The sequence below is a fragment of the Chiloscyllium punctatum genome, chromosome 10 (assembly GCF_047496795.1).
Source record: "Chiloscyllium punctatum isolate Juve2018m chromosome 10, sChiPun1.3, whole genome shotgun sequence".
Taxonomy (NCBI): domain Eukaryota; kingdom Metazoa; phylum Chordata; class Chondrichthyes; order Orectolobiformes; family Hemiscylliidae; genus Chiloscyllium; species Chiloscyllium punctatum.
In genome coordinates, this window is record NC_092748.1 from 18297994 (window position 1) to 18323567 (window position 25574).

The 25574-nt window shown below is 42.0% G+C and overlaps 1 protein-coding gene across 3 annotated transcripts in view; it reads right to left on the reverse strand.

The window, feature by feature from the left end:
- spag16 (sperm associated antigen 16) overlaps window positions 1–25574 on the reverse strand; it is a 1014658-nt gene that overhangs the window by 384932 nt on the left and 604152 nt on the right. The window lies entirely within an intron of this gene.

The following is a 25574-nucleotide window of genomic DNA, read 5'->3' on the forward strand; positions in this document are numbered from 1 at the left end:
CCCTGCCTTATTTGCATTAAGTAATTAGGCAGGGCTTCTAAATGGAGTAGCCTTCAGTATGTTGCATTCAACTCATTCAGATCAAAACAGGATGGGAATGGCAGCAACAAAACACAGTCCAGAAAAAGGTTGGCCTTCTGGTTTTAATAACCTTTGACAACAACCTATACAACAATGGCCCTTGCAACTACCGTAGGCCTAGAAGCAGTAGGATATTTTAGAACTGAATGGAACAGAGAAAGTTACTTTTCATCATTAAGGGAGGTTTATTTTCTTGTTCTCCATTTCCTTTTCTGCCCTTTGAAGGCATCATTAGGAAAATTAGACCTGGGCATAAAGTTTTAATGGCCACTCCCACCGTTACCTGTCAGGTCTCCAAGGACTTTAGTGACACTGGCTGCCTATGTTGTTCCTGCTCCCACAGCCCTGCCTGCATGAAAACTATGGTGAGATCATCAGCCCTTCAGCCAATCAAGCTAATTGAAAAATATGCATGGAGGCAGTTTGTTTTATGAGCATCTTATATGCATGGATCCTTGAGAGGGAACATAAGGGAGGAGAGACCATCCACCCAGTGGCTATTGTAAAAGCCACTGTGCCATTATCAGGCATCTCAAATGTCCCATCCTTTACTACAGGTAAGTTCATCAAGTACCCCATCTTTGACATCTTGGGGAGTGAGGATATGTATAGTATTAATCCTGTTTTGCAACAGAAACACTAGCCTTTGGCACATCTTCTCCTTTGAGCCTAAAGTATTTGAGTGGATGATGTGGAAGGAAAACACAGTGGGTGCATTCTCCATCCAGCATTAAGGAGCCACCTCCTGCATCATCTGGATCTCAGACAGTGTACAGTGACATATTGTAGAGAGGTGGGGCATAGATGAAAAATACCTACCCATCTTTTGCGACAAAACAACCCAGACAGCCAAAGTGGTCATTGTTGCCCCTCTCCCCACTCTCATTACTTCATCTGAGCCCTCAAACATGCAATGATTCCAATTAGATAATGGGGGTTACTTATACCTAGAATGCATAATGAAAAACCAAGCACCTTAAGCCAAGTCCCCAGATAGTGAGTCTGTGCTTGGGAGTACTCCCATGCTTACAAGGGTGTCCTATGTGACTCTATGACTTTGCCTGCTTTGGCAGAATGTTCACATCTAATGGCTGGATTTGGGTGCAGGGGTGAAAGAGAGAGGTTTGGTTTGTGGAGTCAGAGACCTCAACTGAAATGGAGGTCTCCTTCTTCAACTAAGCTGGAAAGGAAGCAGGATGCATTCTTCAAAAATGATGAACAGCTAGATTAGGATTTACCTCTGTGGAAGAGGAGCCCCAAGTGGATTGTGAGTTCTAATCCTACTACTTTGCAATTCCAATGCAAGTTGCCCATGCCTAAGACAGATCCCTCTCTACCTCCCAGGGAGAAGGGATTCTTGCAAAAGGAGAAGAGGATAAGAGATCTACTTGGTATGACTCAGTTTCTTCTCACCAGTTCAGTTGTTCTGGAAGCTGAAGCAAATATGTTTGCTGAGACTGAGTTCTTGCTGCCAGATGCTGATATCTCTGAGGATCTGCTCAACTGGATGGCAACTTGGCTGCAAAGTTTCCACAGACTGCATCTCTCAAAGGTTGTGGAGGAAACCACCTTTCTCCATCTCTAACTTTGGTGTTAGAGTACTACTGCTGCATATGAAGCTTTTCTTCAGTTGTCATGGAACCTGATGCCTGGAGAGGAGTGGGCTTTAAACTGCTGTCTCCCTTGGGCCCACAATGGCTCTGAAAGGACAAGTGCTGTAATTCAAGGGGTGGTATTACTGAATTGGACAGAGGAATTGTTGAAGCTGGACTGCTGGCTGCACAGCACGGTGAGAAGTTTGGTTAACAACTGTGATGAACCTAATAGAATGGAAGAGATAGCATCCATGATTGTACAGTAAAGAGGCACAATAACTAAACATCAAGCATATCCTAAAGAGAGAACTTGGTTTAGAAAACACAATGTTGAGTAATAGAGAGTGAATGTAGTGGAAAATTCTGTAGTTGCCAGAAAATATACAGTAAACAACAAAATGCCAAATCCAGAAAATGGGAGCAAACTGGCTACATCATTGCTGTAAGATGAGGGAGAAGGTGCAGAACATAAGCATGGGGAGCTATTGTCATATTGGACTTTTATTTCAAAACATCTTTGTCAAGTGTGGCTAAACCTCCACAGACCCAGAATCTCTTGAGAGTGCTGTCCATGACTTGACACACATGAACTATTTATATCTACACCCCAGCAAATAACAAAATGAAGTCATGATGTGAGGTCAACTTCAGATAAAAGACTCAGATTGCTTCTGCTGTTAGAAAGAATGATTTTTGTACAGCAGCTTATTCCATTTCTCTCAACCTTCTGCATAGAATTAAATCGTTTGAAGTACAAGTAAAAAGTAAGGCAGCAGCTCATGCAAAGTGAAGATCCCAGGTGGCCCACAGCTCTGAAATTTCAGTTTGACTTTTCATTCATATTCATCCAGTATTTTATACTGTCTTTAAAAAAAGCCTTCAATTTCAATTTGTTTTTCATTGTCAGCAGAACAGCTTTAATTGCACTGAAACTTAAAGTACATTCATGTGCCTGTGACTCAAGTTTTTTGCACTTGTGAAAGGGTGCCTGTGTGGAACTGGATTTTTCTCTGACCAAGGTCCAAAGCAGGACCAATGATATTATTCAGGATTGGTGTCTCCATATACCGAGTTTCCGAAGTGCAGTACAATGACTTCTTTGGTGAAGTTGATTAACAGACTCTACAATGGTTTTGAGTATGCCTGAAATTTAAGATAACGTGACTAAACTTCATTGAATACAAGCAGAATTACATAGAAAATTTCAGCAGCAAAACAGATACTTTGTTCCAATATGGTTAATGGCGCTGTGTATGCCCTGCGCAGGCCACCTACCATTGAACTTCATCTCTTGTATCATTTCCTTTTATTACTAACTTACTTATGCAGCAGTTTACCCTTAAATGCATCCATGCTAACTACTAAATGTGGCAGTGAATTCACATTATTATCGGTCTTTCAATTATCAAGTTTCTCTTAAATTCCCAATTGGAGTTATTGGTGATGAAATAACTCCAGAGAGGCCAGTATCTCCTCAATTAGTCATCCTTTATTTACATGTGGAGAGTCCCTGACACTGATCCAGCTCCGTCAGAGTGAACAGGCTGCCAGAGACTCCTGCTCTTATCTGCCAGCCAGGGCTCACTGACTGGGCTATTAATCTGGTCCAATCAGGGAACTCATAATTTATGAGGTTCACTTGGCTGACTGTTACAATCACTACATTCCCCCTGACCTCTGAGTCCAAGGACATAGGCCAGTTCATTTTTTTTTGTAGCTTCTTCTGGGGCAATTTAGAACTGGGTCAGGTTCTTCTAACTTTGCCTTGGATGTCAGCAGCGTGTAATGCACAGTAGTTTGCCTCTTGCACCCAGAGCATCTTGGAAGAAATTAAATTTTTCTTCAAGCAGCAATGACACGAGGTGGCAACATTTGCCTTGTCCATCTCAGATTCCAAGGTATCTTCAATGCTTAATGGAGAGGGAGAACCCACGGGTTCTAGAACAGTCAGATAGTCTTTCGAGGAGCGAGGCACCTGTTTTCAAGTTTGCACCTTTCATATGGTCCACATGCTTGTTCAGGACCGTTGCACCTAACCGAACTTTACATGCCACTGGATCTGATTTTGTATCGACAATGCATCTTACCCAGGCAGGGCCATTCCTGTGGTTAGTTTAGCAAACATCATCCCATGAAGTAAACTGTTTCTCTCACTTAGTGGAGTCTTGAGTACAGTATTGGCATTCCTAATGTGGTTCAACCTCCTGTCCCGCCCCGGTCTGGGAAGATCAGATTTAACCAGGTACGGACTCATAGGGTCATACAACCAAACAGTCCACGCCAAACAAAACCCCAAACTAAACTAGTCCTGCTTGCCTGGTCCTAGCCCATATCCCTCTAAATCTTCATTATTCATGTATCCAAATGCCTTTCAAATGTTGTAATTGTACCCACTTCGATCACTTCCTGAGGAAGTTCATTCCAAATGTGTACCAACCTCTGTGTGATACATTTGCCCCTCAAGCCTTTTATCAATCTCTCTCCTCTCACCTCAAAAATTTAACCCCTACTCTTGAAATCGCCTTTTGTAAGGAAAAGACAGCCACCATTAACCCTATCTATATCCCTCATTATTTTACATACTTCTATAAGGTCACTGCTCAACCTCCCACACTCCAGTGAAAAAATCCCAGTCTATCCAGCCTTTCTATATAACTTAAACCTTGCATACCTGGCAACATTCTGGCAAATTTCTTCTGAACTCTTTCCAGTTTAACAATATCTTAGCAACTCTGTAATTACATGAGGGGTGGTCTGATAATCAAATAAGAACCAGGATAATTTGGTATGTAGTGAAGCTGTAGCCTGTTTCTTTAAGCCTGCCTTCAAAGTTTGGACTGCTCTTTCTGCTAGACCATTGGACAATGGATGGCATGGAGCTGTCCTTATGTGTCAAATAACATTTGAACTTTAGAAATACTCAAATCCCCTGTTGGTAACCGATGGCCCGTTGTCTGTGACCAACACTTCCATGAGTCTGTGTATTGCAAAAGATTCATGCAGTTTTTCTATCATCGTCCCCATATTTGACAAATGAACTCGATGCATGTCCAGCCATTTTGAGTAGGCATCCACAATGACTAAGAATGTGAGTCTATGAATGGTCCTGCATAGTCAATGTGTAACTGAATCCAGGGTACATCCAACCATTCCCACAAATATAGGGCAGCTGTTGGTGGAAATTCTTGTTCTTGTTGCCACTCTGGACACTGCTCTACCAATGCAGTTATGACTCTATCCAATCATGGCCACCAGACATAACATCTCACCAACATCTTCATTTTGGAAACCCCTGGATGGAGTTCAGTCAGTATTTGGTGATGATCTGTGCTCAGGACAATCACTCTTCTCTCCATAATAATATGCTGTCCTCTACTGTGATCTGGTCTGTCTGGTACAGAAAGGTTTCAATTCAGGTTGTGACTGTCCTTTGGTATCCCCCATCACCGCCAGCTGTTTGTTTTGCTAGGACCGTATCTTTCTTCATCCAAAGTCAGATATCGTCAGCTGTGATTGGAAGTGTATTCAGAAAATTTAAATCATTATGGACTTGTCCAGTGGTAGTTTATCTGCCAGTGGGAGGAGGCTCAATGCAACTGCATTTGCTGCTTGACCTTCAGGATGGTGTTCCAACTTGCAATTATATGCATTTAGAATTAGAACTCACCACTGAATTCGACCTGAAGCTTTGGACAGCATCACATTGTTCTCTTTAAGCAGACAAAGCAGGGGTTTGTGATCTGCTTTTATCACAAATTTATGTCCGTAAAGCTATAAGTGAATCTTCCTGACTCCAAATATGAGCGCCAAATCTTCTTCCCTATCTGGCGTATTTAGACACTGGATTAGCCAAGGTCATGGATTCATATGATAATGGGCATTCATCTCTATTGGATCAGCTATGAACTAATACTAACCCTATCCCAAATGGGGAGGCATTGCACGTCAATACCAGATCTCACTTGGGAACATAGTGTGCCTTAGGGGCTGATAGCTGTTACTTCACTTCCTTGAAAGCAAGGCTGACCTTTTTTGAAATGTTAATGCAAAGGTGCCAAGGTGGAGGCCAGGTTATGTGTTTAACTTTCTGGAATAATTCCCCTGCCTGAGTAAAGACCTAAGCTCCGATACAGATGTGGGAGCCCAGACACTTTTGATCACCCTCACCTTATCTCCGAAAGGGGGTAACCCAGTCATTTGGGATGCTCAGAACACTCACTTTTCTGTTCTAATGTATATACCTACCTGGAAGAAATGTCTAAGGACTATGTCCAAAATTTTCTAAGTGCTCTTTATTGGTCTTTCCTGTTATTAGCACATCATCTGGATAAATGATGACCTGGGTAGACCTTGTAAAATGTTATTCAGCTTCCATTGAAAGATTGCACAGACTGACGATAACCCAAATGCAGTCTCATTTAGTTAGGTGGCATGGTGACTCAGTGGGCGGCATGGTGGCTCAGCACTGCTGCCTCACAGCACCAGGGACCCGGATTTGATTTCAGCCTCGGGTGACTGTGTGGAGTTTGTACATTCTCCTACTGTCTGCGTGGGTTTCCTCCAGAGTTCTGATTTCCTCCCACAAGCCAAAGATGTGCAGGCTAGGTGAATTGGCCATGCTAAATTGTCCATTGTGTCCAGGGTAGTACATCAGTCAGGGGTAAATTTAAAGTAATAGGGTAGGGGAATGGGTCTGAGTGGGTTACTCTTTGGAGGGTCGGTGTGGACTTGTTGGGCCAAATGGTCTGTTTCCACACTGTAGGGATTCTATTCTGTGGACTTTAGCATACTTCTGGAAATCGTCATCTAACAGCAATTGCAAGCACACATGACTCATATCCATGGGATGGTGGCCAGCGGGCACGGAATGAAGCAGGGACAGCAGCCAGCAGGTCTGGAGCGAAGTGGGGACAGGTGATCAGCTGGCATGTACAAAGTGGGGATGGCCAGTAGCCTGGGCTGGAGTAGGTTTGGAGGCCAGCAGAGCTGCAGTAAAGATGGCTACTAGTTGGGAATTGGTGCAATGCAGTCAGACCAAATGGAAGCCCTTATAGAAAGACTATAATGTCTACCTTTTGAGCTTTCTTTCTTATTTTCCTAACTTATACTTATGTTATGTATTTCTGTAATGTAGTGTAACCTTTTTCTTTTTTTTGTAACTAAAATTGTACTTTGTACCTAAGATGGCACTGTGTGTTGGTGACATTGTACACTTTCGCTGTACTCCTGTTCTTTTGTAACTTGAATATACATGACAATAAACCTTATTCTAAGCTCCATGAAGGTCAGCCCCCTGCCAGCTTTGTGTATGAATCCTCCTTGTGAGAGGTTAAGTATCTATCCAGCTGAGAAAAAATGGTATACCATTTGTTTAAAATCTCCACAAAGGGGAACCAATTCATCAGGCCTCACCATCTGTATGAATGGAGCTGCCCATACCACAAACTGGACTGATTTCTGCCTCTACTTTTGCCCATAAGGCAAATGGCATTGGGTGGGCTTTGCAGAATCGTGGAATTGCTTCCTGGTCAACATGCAAGGTGGCTTTGGCTCCTTCATTCGACCCTCGACATTCCTGAAAAACTTCCAGATATTTAATTAAGACTTCACTCAGGCAAACATTTTCTAATCAAAATGTTGAGCCAGAAAAGCTGAATCTCTCTCAACAAATTTCACCCCATCAACTTAAGCACATACCTTTTACTACAATTAGTGGTAACTGAACCAGCTGCTTCTCATAAGAGCCCAGAACCGAAGTTATACCCGTAATCTGTAAAAGTCCCTAGTAAAAGTTTTCAGTCTGGCTGAGGTCTTGCGCAAACTTAGCCGTTGGAGTCCAGAGCAAAGTTTGTTAAAAACTCGTCCCGTGTTCATTGAAACAGCTGTGTTGCTATCGACCTCCATTAGAACCGGTGACCATTTAACCAGAGCTTTATTTTGATTGGTTCTGATTTGGATATTGCTAAGCAATTTAACTGTTCCAAGCTAGATACAGGTGGACTTTCCAGGCTGCACACTCTCTTAGAAACCATTCCTGAAGAAGGGCTTATGCCCGAAACGTCAATTCTCCTGTTCCTTGGATGCTACCTGACCTGCTGCCCTTTTCCAGCAACACATTTTCAGCTCTGATCTCCAGCATCTGCAGTCCTCACTTTCTCCTGTAAGTTCTCTTACTCAATTTAGAATGAGTGGGACTTTTTTGTTGTCTGTAGTTGGCATACTGGCAGAACTATAATGGATTGCTGATCCGGATCCTTAAGAAATCTTTAACCGCTTGGCTGAGGTTTGGCTTTGTTTTGGGGTTTTGCTGTGAGCTGACCTAGAGCTCCTCTGTTCAGGATATTTCCTGTGTGAGGCTCTGCAATTACCTTCATTCAAAGTTGTCTTCACTCGCACTGGTGAGGGTGTCTACTTCCCTTGGAATACCCTGCAAATCATATACTCCATTTGCTGCATTTTCCAATGGTAAAGCAAGTTGTAGTGCCTAATTGAAGTCCAGTTGGCCTTCAGCTAATGGGTGCTTTTGTGTGGTTACATCATTAATCACACATATCAAACAGCTTCTCAGCATCCCATTAAGGGTTAAACAAAATAAAATACATCTGTCAGTTATCTTAACGTAGTCAAAAACCCTACTCGCTACAATCATGATACAATCAAGGTGACAATATTTGATAGTTATTTTATTTTAACTTCAAATGCAGGTCAAATAGAACCACAGCCTGTTTGGTGAATTTACTAATGAAGTGCGTGCTTGATAAAGAGTATCAGTAAGGCACAGTACACTATATAATAATCTGCCACACAGCATGCTTCAGGAGTGCCAATTAGATAGATTTAGATAGGTACACATAACTGATTAAGGAGGTCTGTACTGAATATTTTGTTCAGAATGGTACTTTTCTCTAGCAAAAGCTCAAGTCATATTGCAACGGCATCTATGTGGATAGGTTCTGTAATAGATAGATGTTGGGTAAAGTAGTTGTAGATTGGGAGACAGGAAGTTCGAATTTGTGTGTAAAAAGTTGTAAAATGCAGAAGGGGAAAAGCATTGTGTGGTCCCTTTAAAAGAAGGTGCTTTTCTGTGCTTAGAGAGTAAAGTAGTTTTCGTGAGCAGTAGCGTAGGGGTTTGCAAGTGCATAGTGAGCCTGAACTGAGAGATTTGTATCAAAAGGCCGTAGAGTTAGCAGGCCAACCAGCAGTTTTTAGCAAGGCGACTGGTTTTGAATTTAGCCAATCAATTTGAATCAGGCACCAAAATCTAATAGGATTGGTTGTCAAAACCATGTAAAAAATATTGTTATATCATCACGGCAGTGGACAAAGCTCCCAGAGCTAACTGTCATCTGCCAGAAATAATAGTCCTCAGCTCTCTCTCTCTCGCTCTCTTGAGGGTGAGAAATTGGCTCTCACAGGCATCTATGTATTAAAGCAAGCATCATCTAAAAAATAACGGTACCAACAATGGAAAAAAGGCGTTCCTGACAGAAGGATCGGAGGAAGCATTCCTGACAAAAGACTCAATGGGAGAAGGCACAGAACTTTCCAGAAGAAATGTAACCATGCAATTTAAAGACACTAAACTCTATTTTTTTTGTACATGATTGGGACTTGTATTTATTGGAAAAGCATACCATTAGAATCTTGTTTTATGCAGGAATAGTTAGAAGGGATTTATTTAATTTGTTCACTTTTAGAGTTAGATAAAATAAATTGTTACTTGTTGATTTTAAAGTGTCAGGGATTTGTTTTTATCTAACCACCAGAAGTTGTTGAAAAGCAGATTACACACTTTTACATTCTTTTTACAGATTATAAGGCAAGGTGCTTCACTTGGGTGTTTTGGTTTTAGTTCTCAGAGGAGAGGGCTAACTCAGTAATAACATTCCAAAGTTAATTCCTTTATTTAGTTGACACATTGAATATCTACATGTATACATTCACAATAATAATCAAACTATCTCACAGAATGTTTTTTTCATTAATTCATTCATGGAATAGAGTGATAGGGTCATACAATGTGGAAATAGGCCCTTTGGTTCAACTAGTCCATACCAACCATAATCCCAAACTAAACTAGTCCTATCTGCCTGTGAAAATGGGTGAGAATGGCTGGGTCAGCAGACATTGACCAATCCCTGATTGTCTTGGAGGAGGTGGTGATGAATTGCCTTCTTGAATAGGTCGACCCACAATGCTGTTAGGGAGGGGGTACTAGAATATTGATTTAGCAACACTGAGGGAACAGCGATATATTTCCAAGTAAGATTGTGTTGTGAAGTGCTTGAAGGTGATGGGTGTTCCATGTATCTGCTAACCTTGCCCTTTTAAATGGTCTGGAAGGAACCGTCCAGAGTCTAGGTGCATTTCTGTAGGCATCTGACAGTGCAGGAGCTGAATCATCCTGTTAGAACACAGCATCACTGAGTGGGGTTCTACTCAGCAAGTGCTTTGTAATAATATTGTTGGTAACTCCTTCCATCATTTCATTGATGATCAAGAAAGGTTTATCCAGTCACAAAATGGTCAGGCTGAATTGAGGTAGATACCAATTATGTAATTCAAATGTTTAGTCTCAGAATTCTTTTGAGATTCTACAATCCTTTATTTCATAAACACAAATAATGGATTTTCAGCAATCCAAGAAACTCATAGAGTTTTACATCACAATGAGAATGCAGTTTTGAATCTTTACTGTTGGTATCTGAGGTAATTGTTCTGAAAGTGTTAATGCTGCATTCAGCTTCAAACAATCTGACAAAATCATAAGGAATTGCAGAGGAGAAAAGTAGAACATCTTAGGATCTGAAAGAAGAGACTGTTATCTTAGGTCTCCCTTGTCTTTGTGACAAGGGTGAAATTTTCCCTCTTTTAGGCTCTATTTAATGGGGCAGTGTCAGAAGGATTTTCTCATGTTATCCTCCACTTCTCACCTCACTAATAATATATCCAGACTCTACAGCACCTATCCAATGCAAAGACAGAGCAAGACAATCAAATGTGTTCACCACTGCTGGGATCTTGCATCATTCACAATGCTGGTGCGTATGCGAATCTCAGCTGTGCATCTCTTCAAATGCTGCAAACCAGGAATTGGCTGTCAAACTATATTGCACCACTTCTGAATCATAGGACATGTTCCAGAAAGGAAATCAGGCATCCTATATCACCAATAAGGACTTGGAGGTGCCTGTGGACAGGAGCCTGAAGAAGGGCTCATGCCCGAAACGTCGATTTTCCTGCTCCTTGGATGCTGCCTGACCTGCTGCACTTTTCCAGCAACACATTTTCAGCTGTGGACAGGAATGCCATCCTGAACTACATATTGGCATAGTTGATTATGCCACAACACCCAGCTAGCCTGGACCCAGATAGCAGCCTAGATTAGTACCATTTTGTGGACCAAACTAAACACCCAGCAGTGTAGAAAGCAGGTCAATGATCTTTGACATTCTAAGGGGAAGGATGGAACATTAACTCTGATTTCTCTCCACAGATGCTGCCACATCTGCTAAGTTTTCCTAGCTATTTTTGTTTTTATTTCAGTTGTGACATGTCTGATTAACTGACATTTCAGCTGTGGGATCTGGCTAAATGGCAAGCATATCAGAGTTAAGAGACCATTTCATACGTTCCAAAGGAAGTCTGGTCCAGGATCTGAGCATAACAAATTGGGGGGCTTTTATGCAAGGTTTGAATGGAGAGATGAAACAAATGAATTAGAGTGAGTAAAATGTTACTAATGCAAAAGTAGTATTCAAAGGTCTGCATGCGGTGATTCTGTTCTTCAAACAGTTAAAAGATTTAGTAAGGGATTTGGAATTAGAATTTTGCCCAAAAGCCAGAAAACCCAAAATTTTAAATAAGGTAGCCAAACACTTAGTGGTGAAAGCTGAGGGCGATGAAATGGATAGGGTAGTAGTAGAGCGATTAAAATTGGAGCAACAGAGATTAGAATTTCAAGAGAAAGCAAAAGAACAAAAAAAGAGACAGGGTGAAAAGAGAGGCAAGGAGGAAAGAGAGAGAGAATTTCTGGAAAAGTGCAGCAAGAAGAGTTATACCAAGAGTTCAAGCTGAAGAGCAGGAACCCTAGAATGTCCTATGAGGGCACTACTGGCTGAGACTTGAAGGTGGAAGCAACTTGGATGACTCATTTAACTCCTAAGTTTGAGAATACAAAGATAGAAGTTTTCTGAAGCACAATGGGACTTAGGAGCACTAATTCAGGATTCTCTTAAAGTTAGCAGGTCCAGCTGGCAGTTAGGAAGGCAAATGAAATGGTAGCATTCATTTCAAGAGGGCTAGAATACAAGAGCAAAGATGTACTGCTGAAGCTGCATAAGTCTCTGGTCAGACCACATTTGAAACATTGTGAGCAATTTGGGCCCCATAGCTAAGGAAGGATGTGCTGGGATTGGAGGGTGTTCAGAGGATGTTCACAAGAATAATCCCAGGGATGAAGGGCTTGTCATTTGAGGAACGGTTGAGGATTCTGGGTCTGTACGCGATGGAGTTTAGAAGGATAAGCAGGGTTTTTTTACAGAGTACTAAGGTATTTAGATAGAGTGAACATGGAGAGGATGTTTCCACCAGTAGGAGAGTTTAGAACCCAAAAGGACAACCACAGAGCGAAAGGATGACCATTTAGAACTGAGATAAGGTGGAATTTCTTCGGCTAAAGAATGGTGCTTCTGTGAAAATCATTGCCACAGAAGACTGTGGACTCCAAGTCACTGAGTTATTTAAGACAGAGATAAATAGATTCTTGACTAGTAAGGAGAATGAGGGTTTGCCAAAAGAATGGGCTTGAGAAACATATCGGGCATGAGTATAATTTGAATGATGCAGTGAACTTGATGGGCTGAATGGTCTAACTCTGCTCCTATATCTTAATATCTTAATGGTTTTTATCTCTTTCAAGCAGGTATCACAGCAGCAAATGGAACTAGTTTGACATTGGTCCTTAATGCTACACAGTAAGATCTTAGGGAAAGTGCATGGACTTTACTCCCTCCTGACTGTGTGAAGTACATGCCACTGATTATAAGGCAGGAATAAAAGACTATCTTAAGTGCAGGTCAGTTAGTGTGGGAGGCACACTAAAAATACATAACTTCAGGAAATAGCCTGATGAGATGAACCTGGAACTTGAAAGGCTTAAGAAGCTTGATAAATAGGAATGGACATTTAAGAAAGAAGTCACTTAGACAATCTCTGTGAATTTATTCTCCGGATGTGTTCAAAGTCTCAAATTCCTTCCCAATAAGAATGCATACAGAAGATATCTGCACCTAGGAAAACCTCCACATTGAGCTGATGATTATGAGCTGATCCACAAGAATTCCATAAGATTCCAAACGAATTCCTTCCTTAATCACCCCAACCAACAAAAGCATATAGAGACGGAGAAAGTAATATGAACCAATCTAGTCCATCCCCCTTCCTCTGAGAGTTTGAAAATTTAGGGTTTGTCATCTGGAATTGTGCAGGCTTGTCCAGGATCTGGGCAGAACACAGTGGTTACTATTCTGAGGTACACTGAAATATTGCATGCATATTCAGTAATGTATGTGAATTCACAAATGCTGAGGACTGAATGATGATGGGTAGCTCAGAGGATCTACTTCAGGATGCCTTTCAAATTGATAATGAGCATAGAAGAACTCATTATGTAGCTCTCAAATATAGGCTTATATACAGTATTGTTCAAGTAAGGAGGACCCCCAGCAATTACAGATCCGTTTAACTTTGTTGGCGGGGAAGCTCTTGTAAAATTCATTTGCAAAATGTGGGTGTTACTGCCTGGGCCAGCATTTAGTGCTCATCCCTATTTGCACAGAGGGCAGTTAAGTGTCAGCCATATTGCTGTGGGTCTGGAATCACAGCCAGATCAGGTAAGGAGGAAAGTTTCCTTCCCTAAAGGACATTATCGAACCAGAGGGTTTTTTACATGACAATAAACAATAGTTTCTCTCTCAGCTGCCAGAAAAGTGTGAGGGGTGCTTTTTGGTAGGAAGAATATTGTGTGTATATCACTGAAGGTGGTAGAACAGGCAGAGAGAAAGCTCAGAGGAAATCTGATAGAGGTTTTTACAATCAAGAGTGGGATGAATAGGGTAGATATAACTGTCCTCATTCATAAAAGAAACCAAAACAAGAGAGCATGATTTGAAGTAATTTTCAAAAGAAACAAGGTTTTAGAAGAACATCTTTTTCACTCAGTGAGTAACAATAATCAACTCACATCAGTTGGAACCAGATGTCAGTTTCATCCTGTTGGTGCCAAATGTGGCACTGCTCGGTCATACTGCAAGTGATACTCCTCCTGCTCAATGTTCTGCCTCCATAGACTGCTGTGAAGAACTCTTTCCAGTTCTTCCACATCCAATGCATCCTTCCTTTGCCTTCACCAATTGTGCAGAAAAAAACAATGCAAAGATTATGTGGTCTATACTGGCTAGGGTGTACTGCAAGTGCCACCCCCTCTCAAACAGTTCAAGCATTGCAGCCTTATCTTCTGTAGCTCTTTCATCTGCTTCACCATGGCCCTGGAAGAACAATGGGCTGCACTGAGTATCCATTTGCCCTCAAGACATTGTGCGATGCAGTCATCCGCCATGATTGCACAAGATGCCTTGATCTCCCAATAACTACCTTGCAAGACATCTAGTCCTTTAAGTGAAACAGGAACGTGAAAATTCCCAAGGATGTAAAAATCATGATGTAGACATCATGGTGTAGACTTCTAAATGGTAGTTATGATGATCACAGAAGACTTGTACATTGATGGAATAGAACATCTTTTCTGTTGGTGAAGCTTATTGCTTTGTGATTATATCTTATTCTTTTGCTGGCAAAATGAAATAAAGCAGTGTGATCCATCACAAATTCCTCAAAAAGCCTTAAAACACTTGTGGGTTGAGAATTGAGTGATTTTGCAAAGGTCACTAGTGGATACTTGGAAGCAACCAGTTATATAAAAATCAATGCACCTTGATCGCCACCATGATAGAATAAGCACTCTCTCATTCAGATTATAAGTTCTGCTCCAGCAGATGGTATAGTTCTATGATGATGTATCGGGATATCTTCAATTTGTGGTGACAATGTCCCTTTCTCATCTGGAGGAAATAGCATAGAAGACAATAAACTCTAAGCCTCGTGTATGTCTGTCACATTGCATCCACTGCAACTTTTTCATGTGGAGGCTGTTTGACAGATGCTGATACTGGACTGGTTGGCACATACGTTGTACCGTGGCCACAGCAACAATGATGCTTATTGTGGCTGAATTTTTGGTGCCAATAAACCTATCTCAGGAGTGTCAGAAATGGAACAGATCCTTAGTAATGTGAGCAGTCAACATTCACAGAAATGACAGATATAGCATCGTCTTCTTTAGAGGGACATGGAGGATTCTGACAAGGACACCATGAAATGCTTCTACATGACCTTTGACATAGCGCACCTTATTCTGATGTATGCATCTTGTCATTTCACAAATTTAAAGCAGGAGAATGTAAATTCAGTAGGATTACTGCAACTTACCACCCTTGCACCATCATCCCTGTCACCCAAAAAAGATAGTATTGAATAAAAGAGCATTTTGGCGAAAACTTATAGGTCAAGGTGAGAAGAAATTAACTCCATGCCTTTGTGTAGCCAATGATACTTTGCATTATCTTTGTGAATTATGGCCCACAGATGACATTTTTAAGGTTTCTTGTGATTATTCCTGCTTCATAGGTATGACTATGGTTAATCTGCAGTGACGAATTACATGCTCAAGATTGCCCATGAACAGGATTTGTATCCCACATACTTGCTCAATACATGCATTTCACATGCAGGGTCCTGTGACTGTAGACGTCTTCACTCCATATTATTTAAGTGGCTGATTAATGCAATTGCCTCTTAAAAGGCCTCACATAATCCGCAAGTAGAACCCCTATGCTCTGACAGAGAGAACCCTGCATATTGTGGGTGCATTTCAGATCTTCACAGAGTGTGTCGCAGGCTCAGCCTGGTAATACAGCGGAGTCACCAGTCCTTCATGTTCCTTTTTTCTTTGCATTCCCTATTGACCCCAATCAGTTCTAAGCTTCCACAAATTTCATCCAACTCTTCCATTTAAGTTTCCATCTACCAGCATTATCACTTAAAACCTGACCTTACAATTTAGTTGTGACAATCATCATAATGCACTGCCCCCCAAGAAATCAAGAATGATAGTGACTGTTGATCCCTACCCATCTCCCCATAACTCATGTCTTCCAAGGCACTATTATCTCCCAACCTTACATGTCACCTGTCACCTGACACATTTGTTGCCGCCTCGCATTTCAACATGCTGCCTCCATAATCCCATAATTGACTTCCCCAGCTTCCCAACAATATCAGACACCCAGGACTGACTGTGCACACTGCCTTACCAACTTGAAAGGATAGCCCTAACTGATAAGTGACACAGACTAACCTTTGTGTGCTGTCTGATTGATTTACTGAATCCCCAGACTGTTTGCACTAGACCCACAGTAATGATTTTGACCCACTTGCCATACTACATGGAACATTTGCCTCTAACCACCTTGAGCAGCCAACTGAACAATGTCCAAGCCCCTGAACTGAGATTGGATTATACAAGACTGTGGTTACACCTATAACTTGAGACCTCCTTGACTTGACCAAGGACTATGAAACATTACTTTGACTTTGAAACATGGACATTTAACTGAAGTACATGTAGTGTTTTGCATATAAGCAGGTGCGATGTTGATGTGGCACAGTGCCATTGAGCAACATGTCAATCCGTTGACTGATCAATGCTGACAACTATGATAAGCTTTGGATGTGTGTATGCATTGAACAGTAAGGCAGGACAGAAATAATGTGAGTTTAGGTTATACATAAATATGTAGCTTTTGACTTTGAAATGTCTAAAATCCTGGCATGCATGATATAAGAATGTAAGTTAACAAGATTTCTCTGGTCAGAATCCATGCCTCTTAAAAGAATAGCTGTATTATTGCCCACACACTTATTAGATTAAATTGCAAGTAAGTATGTCTGTGTTGTATTGAAGTTCAGATACAAACACAATTTTGAACATGTAACACAACTGAATTAAAAATTAATATAAATGTTAATAAAAAGGAAATGAAAACCATTAGTAATCAGTCTAACCATCAAGGAAACACTCTTCAGTATTAAGGTCAATTTTTCAACAAAGTCATTTGTAATAAAAAGATAAATGTGTTTCCTCTCAAAAAGAATTTCATTCTCACTGAGTGGAGTATTGACGTTAGCAATTCTTCTGTTGTAATGCAGCCAGTTAATGCATTTTTGGAGATATTTTATGAAAGCATTTTTGCACTCAATATATATGAATTGAGAACTAACAATATCAATTGAGATAAGATTTACACCATCGTTTGTAGTGTCTTAAAGGGGATACATGAATTCACAAAATCTCTTATTCATTGTTAGCTTCTGCTATTCACCATTCACATAGGTCCAAAATGCTTGTTGTTAATGGCCAAGACAATCATAAATTTTAAAGCAGGAAAAAATATTGATTTATTTGCCACTGTGTTTTGTTAGAAATTTTCTTGTGCAAATCGAACGTAGATCAACTAAACCTGTCCATTCCTGTACACAATCTCATGGAATACCTTTTCATTTATTATCAATAGGCAAACACAACCTTGTGCTGGTAAAGCTATTGCACATTCTAGGTGAGATCTTGTGTGATCCTCCTTGACATGTATAATGGAATGAGGCCATTTAATCAGGCGTACGGTTATGGCTGGGGAATCCATCACCATCCCATCTTCACTCCAAACAAGAGTGTGGTGGGATGGCCCATGGTTAAAGTCATAGACTCATAGAGTCATAGAGATTTACAGCACAGAAACAGACCCTTTGGTCCAACTCATCTATGCCAACCAGATATCCCAACCTAATCTCGTCCCACCTGCCAGAACCTGCTCCATATTCCTCCAAACCCTTCCTATTCATATACCCATCCAGATACTTTTAAAATGTTGCAATTGTAATAGCTCCATCACTTCCTCTGGCAACTCATTCCATACATGTACCATCCTTTGTGTGAAAAGGTTGCCCCTTAGATCCCTTTCCCCTCTCACGTTAAACCTATGCACATATGTTCTTGACTCGCCCACCAAAGGGAGAGACTTTATCTATTTATCCTATCCATGCCCCACATGATTTTGTAAACCTCTATCAGGTCACCTCTCAGCCTCCAATGCTTCAGGGAAAACAGACCTAGCCTATTCAACCTCTCCCTATAGCTCAAATGTTCCAATCCTAGCAACATCCTTTTCTGAACCTTTTCAAGTTTCACAACATCCTTCCAATAGGGAGGAGACCAGAACTGCACACAATATTCCAACAATGGCCTAACCAATATCCTGCACAGCCGCAACATGACTTCCAATTCCTGTACTCAATACTCTGCCCAATAAAAGAAAGCATACCAAACGCCTTCTTCACTATCCTATCTACCTGCGACTCCACTTTCAAGGAGCTATGAACCTGCACTCCAAGGTCTCTTTGTTCAGCAACACTCCCTAAGACTTTACCATTAAGTGTATAAGTCCTGCTAAGACTTGCTTTCTCAAAATGCAGCAGCTCACATTTATCTAAATTAAACTCTATCTGCAACTTCTCAGCCCATTGGCCCATCTGATCCATTGTAATCTGAGGTAACCTTCTTCACTGTCCACTACACTTCTAATTTTGGTATTATCTGCAAACTTACTAACTATATCCCTTATTCTCACATCCAAACCATTTATATAAATAACGGAAAGTGACCCGGCACAGATCCTTGTGGCACTCCACTGGTCACAGGCCTCCAGCCTGAAAAACAACTCTCCACTGCCACCCTCTGTCTTCTACCTTTGAGCCGGTTCTATATCCAAATGGCTAGCTCTCCATGTATTCCATGAGATATAACCTTGCCAACCATTCTCCCATGGGGAACCTTGTCGAACGCTTTACTGAAGTGCATATTGATCATGTCCACCACTTTACCCTCATCAATCCTTTTCGTTACTTCTTCAAAAAAACTCAATCAAGTTCATGAGACATGACTTCCCACACACAAAATCATGTTGACTATCCCTAATCAGTCCTTGCCTTTCCAAATACATCGACATCCCGTCCCTCAGGGTTTCCTCCAACAACTTGCCCACCACTGACATCAGGCTCACTGGTGTATAATTCGCTGGCTTGTGCTTACCATACTTCTTAAACAGTGGCACCACATTAGCCAACCTCCAGTCTTCTGCCATCTCACCTGTGACTATCGATGATACAAATATCTCAGCAAAGGGCCCAGCAATCATTTACCTAGCTTCCCACAGGGTCGTGGGGTACACCTGATCAGGTCCTGGGGATTTATCCACTTTTATATGTTTCAAGACATTCAGCAATTCCTCCTCTGTAATATGGACAGTTTTCAAGATGTCACCATCTATTTCCCCACATTCTATATCCTCCATGTCCTGTTCCACAGTAAACACTGATGCAAAATACTCGTTTGGTATCTCCCCCATCTCTTGCGGTTCCACTGATCATGCTGTAAGGTTGAGGGAAATAGGGGTTGAGGGGAAGGGTGAGAGCAGTAACAAATTAAAAATACTATACATGAATGCACGAAGCATTAGACATAAGATGGGTGAGCTTGAGGCTCTTTTGGAAATTGGCAGATACGATATTGTGGGGATAACTGAGACGTCGCTTCAAGTGCACAGGGCCTGGGAAATGAATATTCAAGGCTACACGTGCTATCGTAAGGACAGACTGACGGGCAGAGGGGGTGGGGTGGCCTTGTTGGTAAGGGATAATATTCAGTCCCTTGCACGGGGGGACCTAGAGTCAGGGGATGTAGAGTCAGTGTGGATAGAGCTGCAAAATACTAAGGGTAAAAAGACCCTCTTGGGAGTCATCTACAGGCCCCCAAACAGTAGTCTGGATGTCGGATGTAAGTTGAATCAGGAGCTGAAATTGGCCTGTTGCAAAGATGTACTACAGTTGTTATGGGGGATTTTAACATGCAGGTAGACTGGGAGAATCAGGATGGTATTGGACCTCAAGAAAGAGACTTTGTGGAGTGCCTCAGAGATGGATTCTTAGAGCAGCTGGTGCTGGAGCCGACCAGGGAGAAGGCAATTCTGAATCTGGTATTGTGTAACGAACCAGAATTGGTCAGAGACCTCGAAGTGAAGGAGCCATTGGGAAGTAGTGACCATAATACATTAAGCTTCAATCTGCAATTTGAGAGGGAGAGGGTACAGTCGGAAGTGACAGTACTTCTGTTGAATAAAGGGAACTATGGAGTTATGAGGGAGGAGCTGGCCAAAGTTCAATGGTGCAATATCTTAGCAGGGATGACCGTGGAGGAACAATGGCGGATATTTCTGTGTATAATGCAGAAGTTGCAGGATCAGTTCATTCCTAAAAGGACGAAAGATCCCAGGAGGAGGCATGGGCGGCCGTGGCTGACGAGGGAAGTTAAGAAACATATAAAGTTAAAAGAGAAAAAGTATAACATAGCAAAGATAAGTGGGAAAACTGAGGACTGGGAAGCTTTTAAAGAGCAACAGAGGATTACTAAGAAGGAAATACGCAGAGGAAAAATGAGGTACGAAGGTAAACTGGCCAATAATATAAAGGAGGATAGTAAAAGCTTTTTTAGGTATGTGCAAGGCAAAAAAATGGTTAGGACTAAAACTGGGCCCTTGAAGACAGAAACAGGGAATATATTACGGGGAACAAAGAAATGGCAGAAGAATTAAATGGGTACTTCAGATCTGTGTTCACTGGGGAAGACACAAGCAATCTCCCTGAGGTAACAGTGGCTGAAGGACCTGAACTTAAGGGAATTTATATTTGCCAGGATTTGGTGTTGGAGAGACTGTTAGGTCTGAAGGTTGATAAGTCTGGGGGCCTGATGGTCTATATCCCAGGCTACTGAAGGATGTGGCTCGGGAAATCGTGGACGCGTTGGTGATTATTTTCCAGAGTTCGATAGATTCGGGGTCGGTTCCTGAGGTTTGGAGGGTGGTTAATGTTATACCACTTTTTAAGAAAGGTGGGAGAGAGAAAGCAGGAAATTATAGACCAGTTAGTCTGACCTCAGTGGTGGGAAAGATGCTGGAGTCTATTATAAATGATGAAATCACGGCACATCTGGATAGTAGTAACAGGATAGGACAGAGTCAGCACGGATTTATGAAGCGGAAATCATGCTTGACTAATCTTCTTGAATTTTTTGAGGATGTAACTCTGAGGATGGACGAGGGAGATCCAGTAGATGTAATGTACCTGGACTTTCAGAAAGCTTTTGATAAAGTCCCACACAGGAGGTTAGTGTGTAAAATTAGGCGCATGGTATTGGGGGCAAAGTACTAGACTGGATTGAAAATTGGTTGGCTGATAGGAAACAAAGGGTAGTGATAAACGGTTCCATTTCGGAATGGCAGGCAGTGACCAGTGGGGTACCGCAGGGATCCGTGCTGCGACCACAGCTTTTTACAATATATGTTAATGATATAGAAGATGGTATCAGCAATAACATTAGCATATTTGCTGATGATACAAAGCTGGGTGGCAGGGTGAAATGTGATGAGGATGTTAGGAGATTACAGGGTGACCTGGACAAGTTAGGTGAGTGGTCAGATGCATGGCAGATGCAGTTTAATGTGGATAAATGTATGGTTATCCACTTTGGTGGCAAGAACAGGAAGGCACATTACTACCTCAATGGAATCAATTTAGCTAAAGGGGCCGTACAGAGAGATCTGGGTGTTCTTGTACACCAGTCAATGAAGGCAAGCATGCAGGTACAGCAGGTAGTGAAGAAGGCTAATCGCATGCTGGCCTTCATAACAAGAGGAATTGGGTATAGAAGCAAAAAGGTGCTTCTGCAGCTGTACAGGGCCCTGGTGAGATCACACCTGGAGTACTGTGTGCCGTTCTGGTCTCCAAGTTTGAGGAAAGACATTCTGGCTATTGAGGGAGTGCAGCGTAGGTTCACGAGGTCAATTCCTGGAATGGCGGGATTACCTTACACTGAAAGACTGAAGCGACTGGGCTTGAATACTCTTGAGTTTAGAAGACTGAGAGGGGATCTGATTGAGACATATAAGATTATGAAAGGATTGGACACTCTGGCAGCACGAAACATTTTTCCGCTGATGGGTGAGTGCCAAACCAGAGGACACAGCTTAAAAATACGGGGTAGACCATTTAGGACAGAGATGAGGAGAAACATCTTCACCCAGACAGTGGTGGCTGTGTAGAATGCTCTGCCCCAGAGGGCAGTGGAGGCCCAGTCTCTGGATTCATTTAAGAAAGAGTTGGATAGAGCTCTCAAAGATAGTGGAATCAAGGGTTATGGAGATAAGACAGGAAGAGGATACTGATTAGGAATGATCAGCCATGATCATATTGAATGGCGGTGCAGGCTCGAAGGGCTGAATGGCCTACTCCTGCACCTATTGTCTATTGTCACACAGAGGCCGCCTTGCTGATCTTTGAAGGGCCTTACTGTCTCCCTAGTTACCCTTTTGTCCTTAATATATTTGTAAAAACCTTTTGAATTCTCTTTAACTCTACTTGCCAAAACTATCTCATGTTCCTTTTTGCCCTCCTGACTAATCTCTTAAGTATACTCCTACTGCCTTTATACTCTTCTAAGGATTAATTTGATCTACCTGACATCTGCTTCCTTTCTTAATCAAACCCTGAATTTCTTTAGTCATCCAGCATTCCCTACACCTATCAGTCAGTTAAGCCCCTCATACAGCCACTATTACTATTAACCTCATGGCAGGCGGAGGGCTCACTATATGATAAAGAATTCTTGGCATGTTTACCTACTGGCCCCCAGGGACTCCACATTCAAAGTAGTGGACAAGGAAGGGCTGTACTGAAAGCCACCGTGACTTTGCTGATGATCCCTATACAACTGTAACTCTTCCCCTGTAACTCCAAATCCATGAACAGCATTCCACCATTCTTCACATGTGACCTGGGTCATGGAACTCTGGTGGATGTCTTTCCAGCAGCAGCTAGCCCTCTCCATAGGTACTGCTGTTCAAAAGAGCTGCTGGTCTCTGATTGGTTAGTAATCCTAATCCACGGTCAAATTGTAGAATCCTTCAACTGTCAGTGGCCTATCAAGTGTCCAATCGGCTTGTTCTAATGGAAGGGGTTCCCAGAAAGAGTGACTCAAGCTTTCATACCCCAGTCAATGTCTGAGACTTTCACTGGGGGAACAAAATTCTGTCCACCAGCTCCTCAAGCACAAGAGTTCAAAGTGCAGGGTTGATTTAAAAGTTCTAAACTTTTCAACTTTTGGGTCTCTTTTCAGAAGGAATAATTTTGTTACAGGGGTGTCAATAAAGATGATGAGGTATCAGTATTTAATTTAACATTGACTGATTTATTCTATCCTTCTTTACCACTCTTTTCTTTCTGATTAGCAAAGTTCTTATGATGTGGAAAACAGCACATCTCGGAATTACAACACTGATTTGACCTCAGCTGGAGTATTGTATTTGATGCTGAACATGACACTTTAGGAAGGGAGACTTCATCTAATATGGGTAGATTGCAGATACTGAGTTTATGCTTCTTTGAGAAGAGACAATTGAACAAAGATTCGATAGAAGTGTCCAAAGTATCATGACAATCAGTGACGTACTTATAAGCATATCCAGTGGAGAGGTATCACCTATTCTGACAAGTCCTGATGAACGTACCCCAACAGTCACTGCATGAGAGGTTGGATCAGTTTTCCTTCATGTGAATCCAAGGAAAGCAATGGGACTGGACAGAGTACCAGGCTGTGTAATCAGAGCATGCACAGATCAATTAGCAGAGGTCTTCTCGGGCATCTTCAACCTCTCCCTGCAGCAGGCCACTGTCCCTGCCTGTTTCAAGAGGGTCAACATCATCCCTGTGCCTAAGAAGGTTCATGCAGCATGTCCCAACAACTACTGCCCAGTGGCCCTAACTTCGGTGGTCATGAAGTGCTTTGAAAGGTTGGACATGGCACTAATCAACTTCAGCCTCCTCACTACTCTTGACCCACACCAATTTGCCTATCAGACCAACATATCCACGTCAGATGCCATAGCACTTGCCCTTCACTCCTCCCGAGAACATCTTGACACCAAGAACAGCCATGTAAGAATCCTACAGTTCAGCCTTCAACACTATTATCCCCTCGAGACTAATTACTAAACTTAGTGATCTCTACAACTGATCCTCAGTTTCCTGACCAATTGGCCACAATCAGTGAAGATTCGGTACAATATTTCATCCTCACTAATGCTCAACACGGGAGCCCTCCAGCAGTGCATACTCAGCCCCCTACTGTACCCAATGTATACCCATGACTGCATCACCAAATACCAGACTAATGCCATTTACAAGTTTGCTGATGACATCACCATAGTCGGTCGAATCTCAGATTATGATAAAACAGACTACAGATGGGAGGTGGAAGACCTGGAAAAATGGTGCACTGATAACAACCTAGCTCTCAATGCTGGCAAAACCAAGCTACTCATTCTTGACTTTTGGTGGGATGTTACTCATGTCCCCTTCCACATTAACGGCACAGAGGTGGAACGAGTGGAGAGTGTCAAGCTCCTGGGAGAGGTTATCTGCAACAAGCTTTCTTGGACTCTTCATGTGGATGTACTGGTTACAAAGGCCCAACAACATTTCTTCTTCCTCAGGCAGCTGAGAAAATTTGGCATGACAGTGAATCCCCTTGCCAACTTTTATTGGTGCGCCATCGAGAGCATTCTGTCTAGATGTCACTTAATTGGCAACTGTACCACTCAAGATCAGAGACGGTTACAGAGAGTGATGAACTTGGCCCGGATAATCACAAAGGCCAACCTCCCATCTTCCTGGCCCTCTGTCAAGGAAAGGCCGCCAGCATTCTCAAAGATCCATCCCACCCTGGCAATGATTTTCTACAACCTCTACCATCGGGGAGAAGGTACAGAATCCTGAACACATGCATCAGCTGGTTTTGAAACAGTTTCTACCCTACTGTTGTTGGAATACTGAATGGACTCACAAACTCTTAGCATTCGCCTGTACCTATGTTTTGGTTTTTGCTGCTGTTTACCTATTATTTACTTATCCATGCTATTTAACTCTGTGATCTGCCTATATTGCTCGCGAGACAAAGCTTTTCACTGTTCCTCGGTACACGTGACAATAAATTCAATTCAATATTGAACTTTTAATTCCAAAGATGATGGCAGTTATAAATTCAGTGACTGTCTGCCAGAGTGCACTGTGGTCCCATGGAATAACATTCTTGTACAGAGTTAGGAAAACTTCAAACAGAAAGACTAAAAGGGAGAGATACCGACTGGCTTGACTGATGGGGGTCCTCTGGGTATCTGAATTTGGCCAAAACTACTCCTGGCCCTGTTGAAACTACAAAGCTGATGGCCAATCCTGCTGACCCCTTTCCTTTGAGACAAGATTATTCTTGAGTCAGGGCCAAAATCTCATGTCCAGCTAGGTAGGACATTTAATGCCACTTTGGGGCATTAAATGGCTGCAGGACAGTTAGTTTTGGCTTAGATGTGTTAGCTGCTGACTTTCTGGTGGTGAGGTGGCAAATGCCATTTTCTGACAATATCTACCTTATGATTCGAAGATGAATAATTTGAAGTGTTTGCAAGTTGGTCATCATAAGAGAGCTGCATATGAATCACGAGCAAAATTTCAGTGCTCAACAAATATTCAGTTGAAACCTTTGCAAAACAATGCCTTGCCTCAATTTTCTTTGTTGGTTTTCATACAAAGACTTTGATGTTTGTAGTTGAATGCATACTC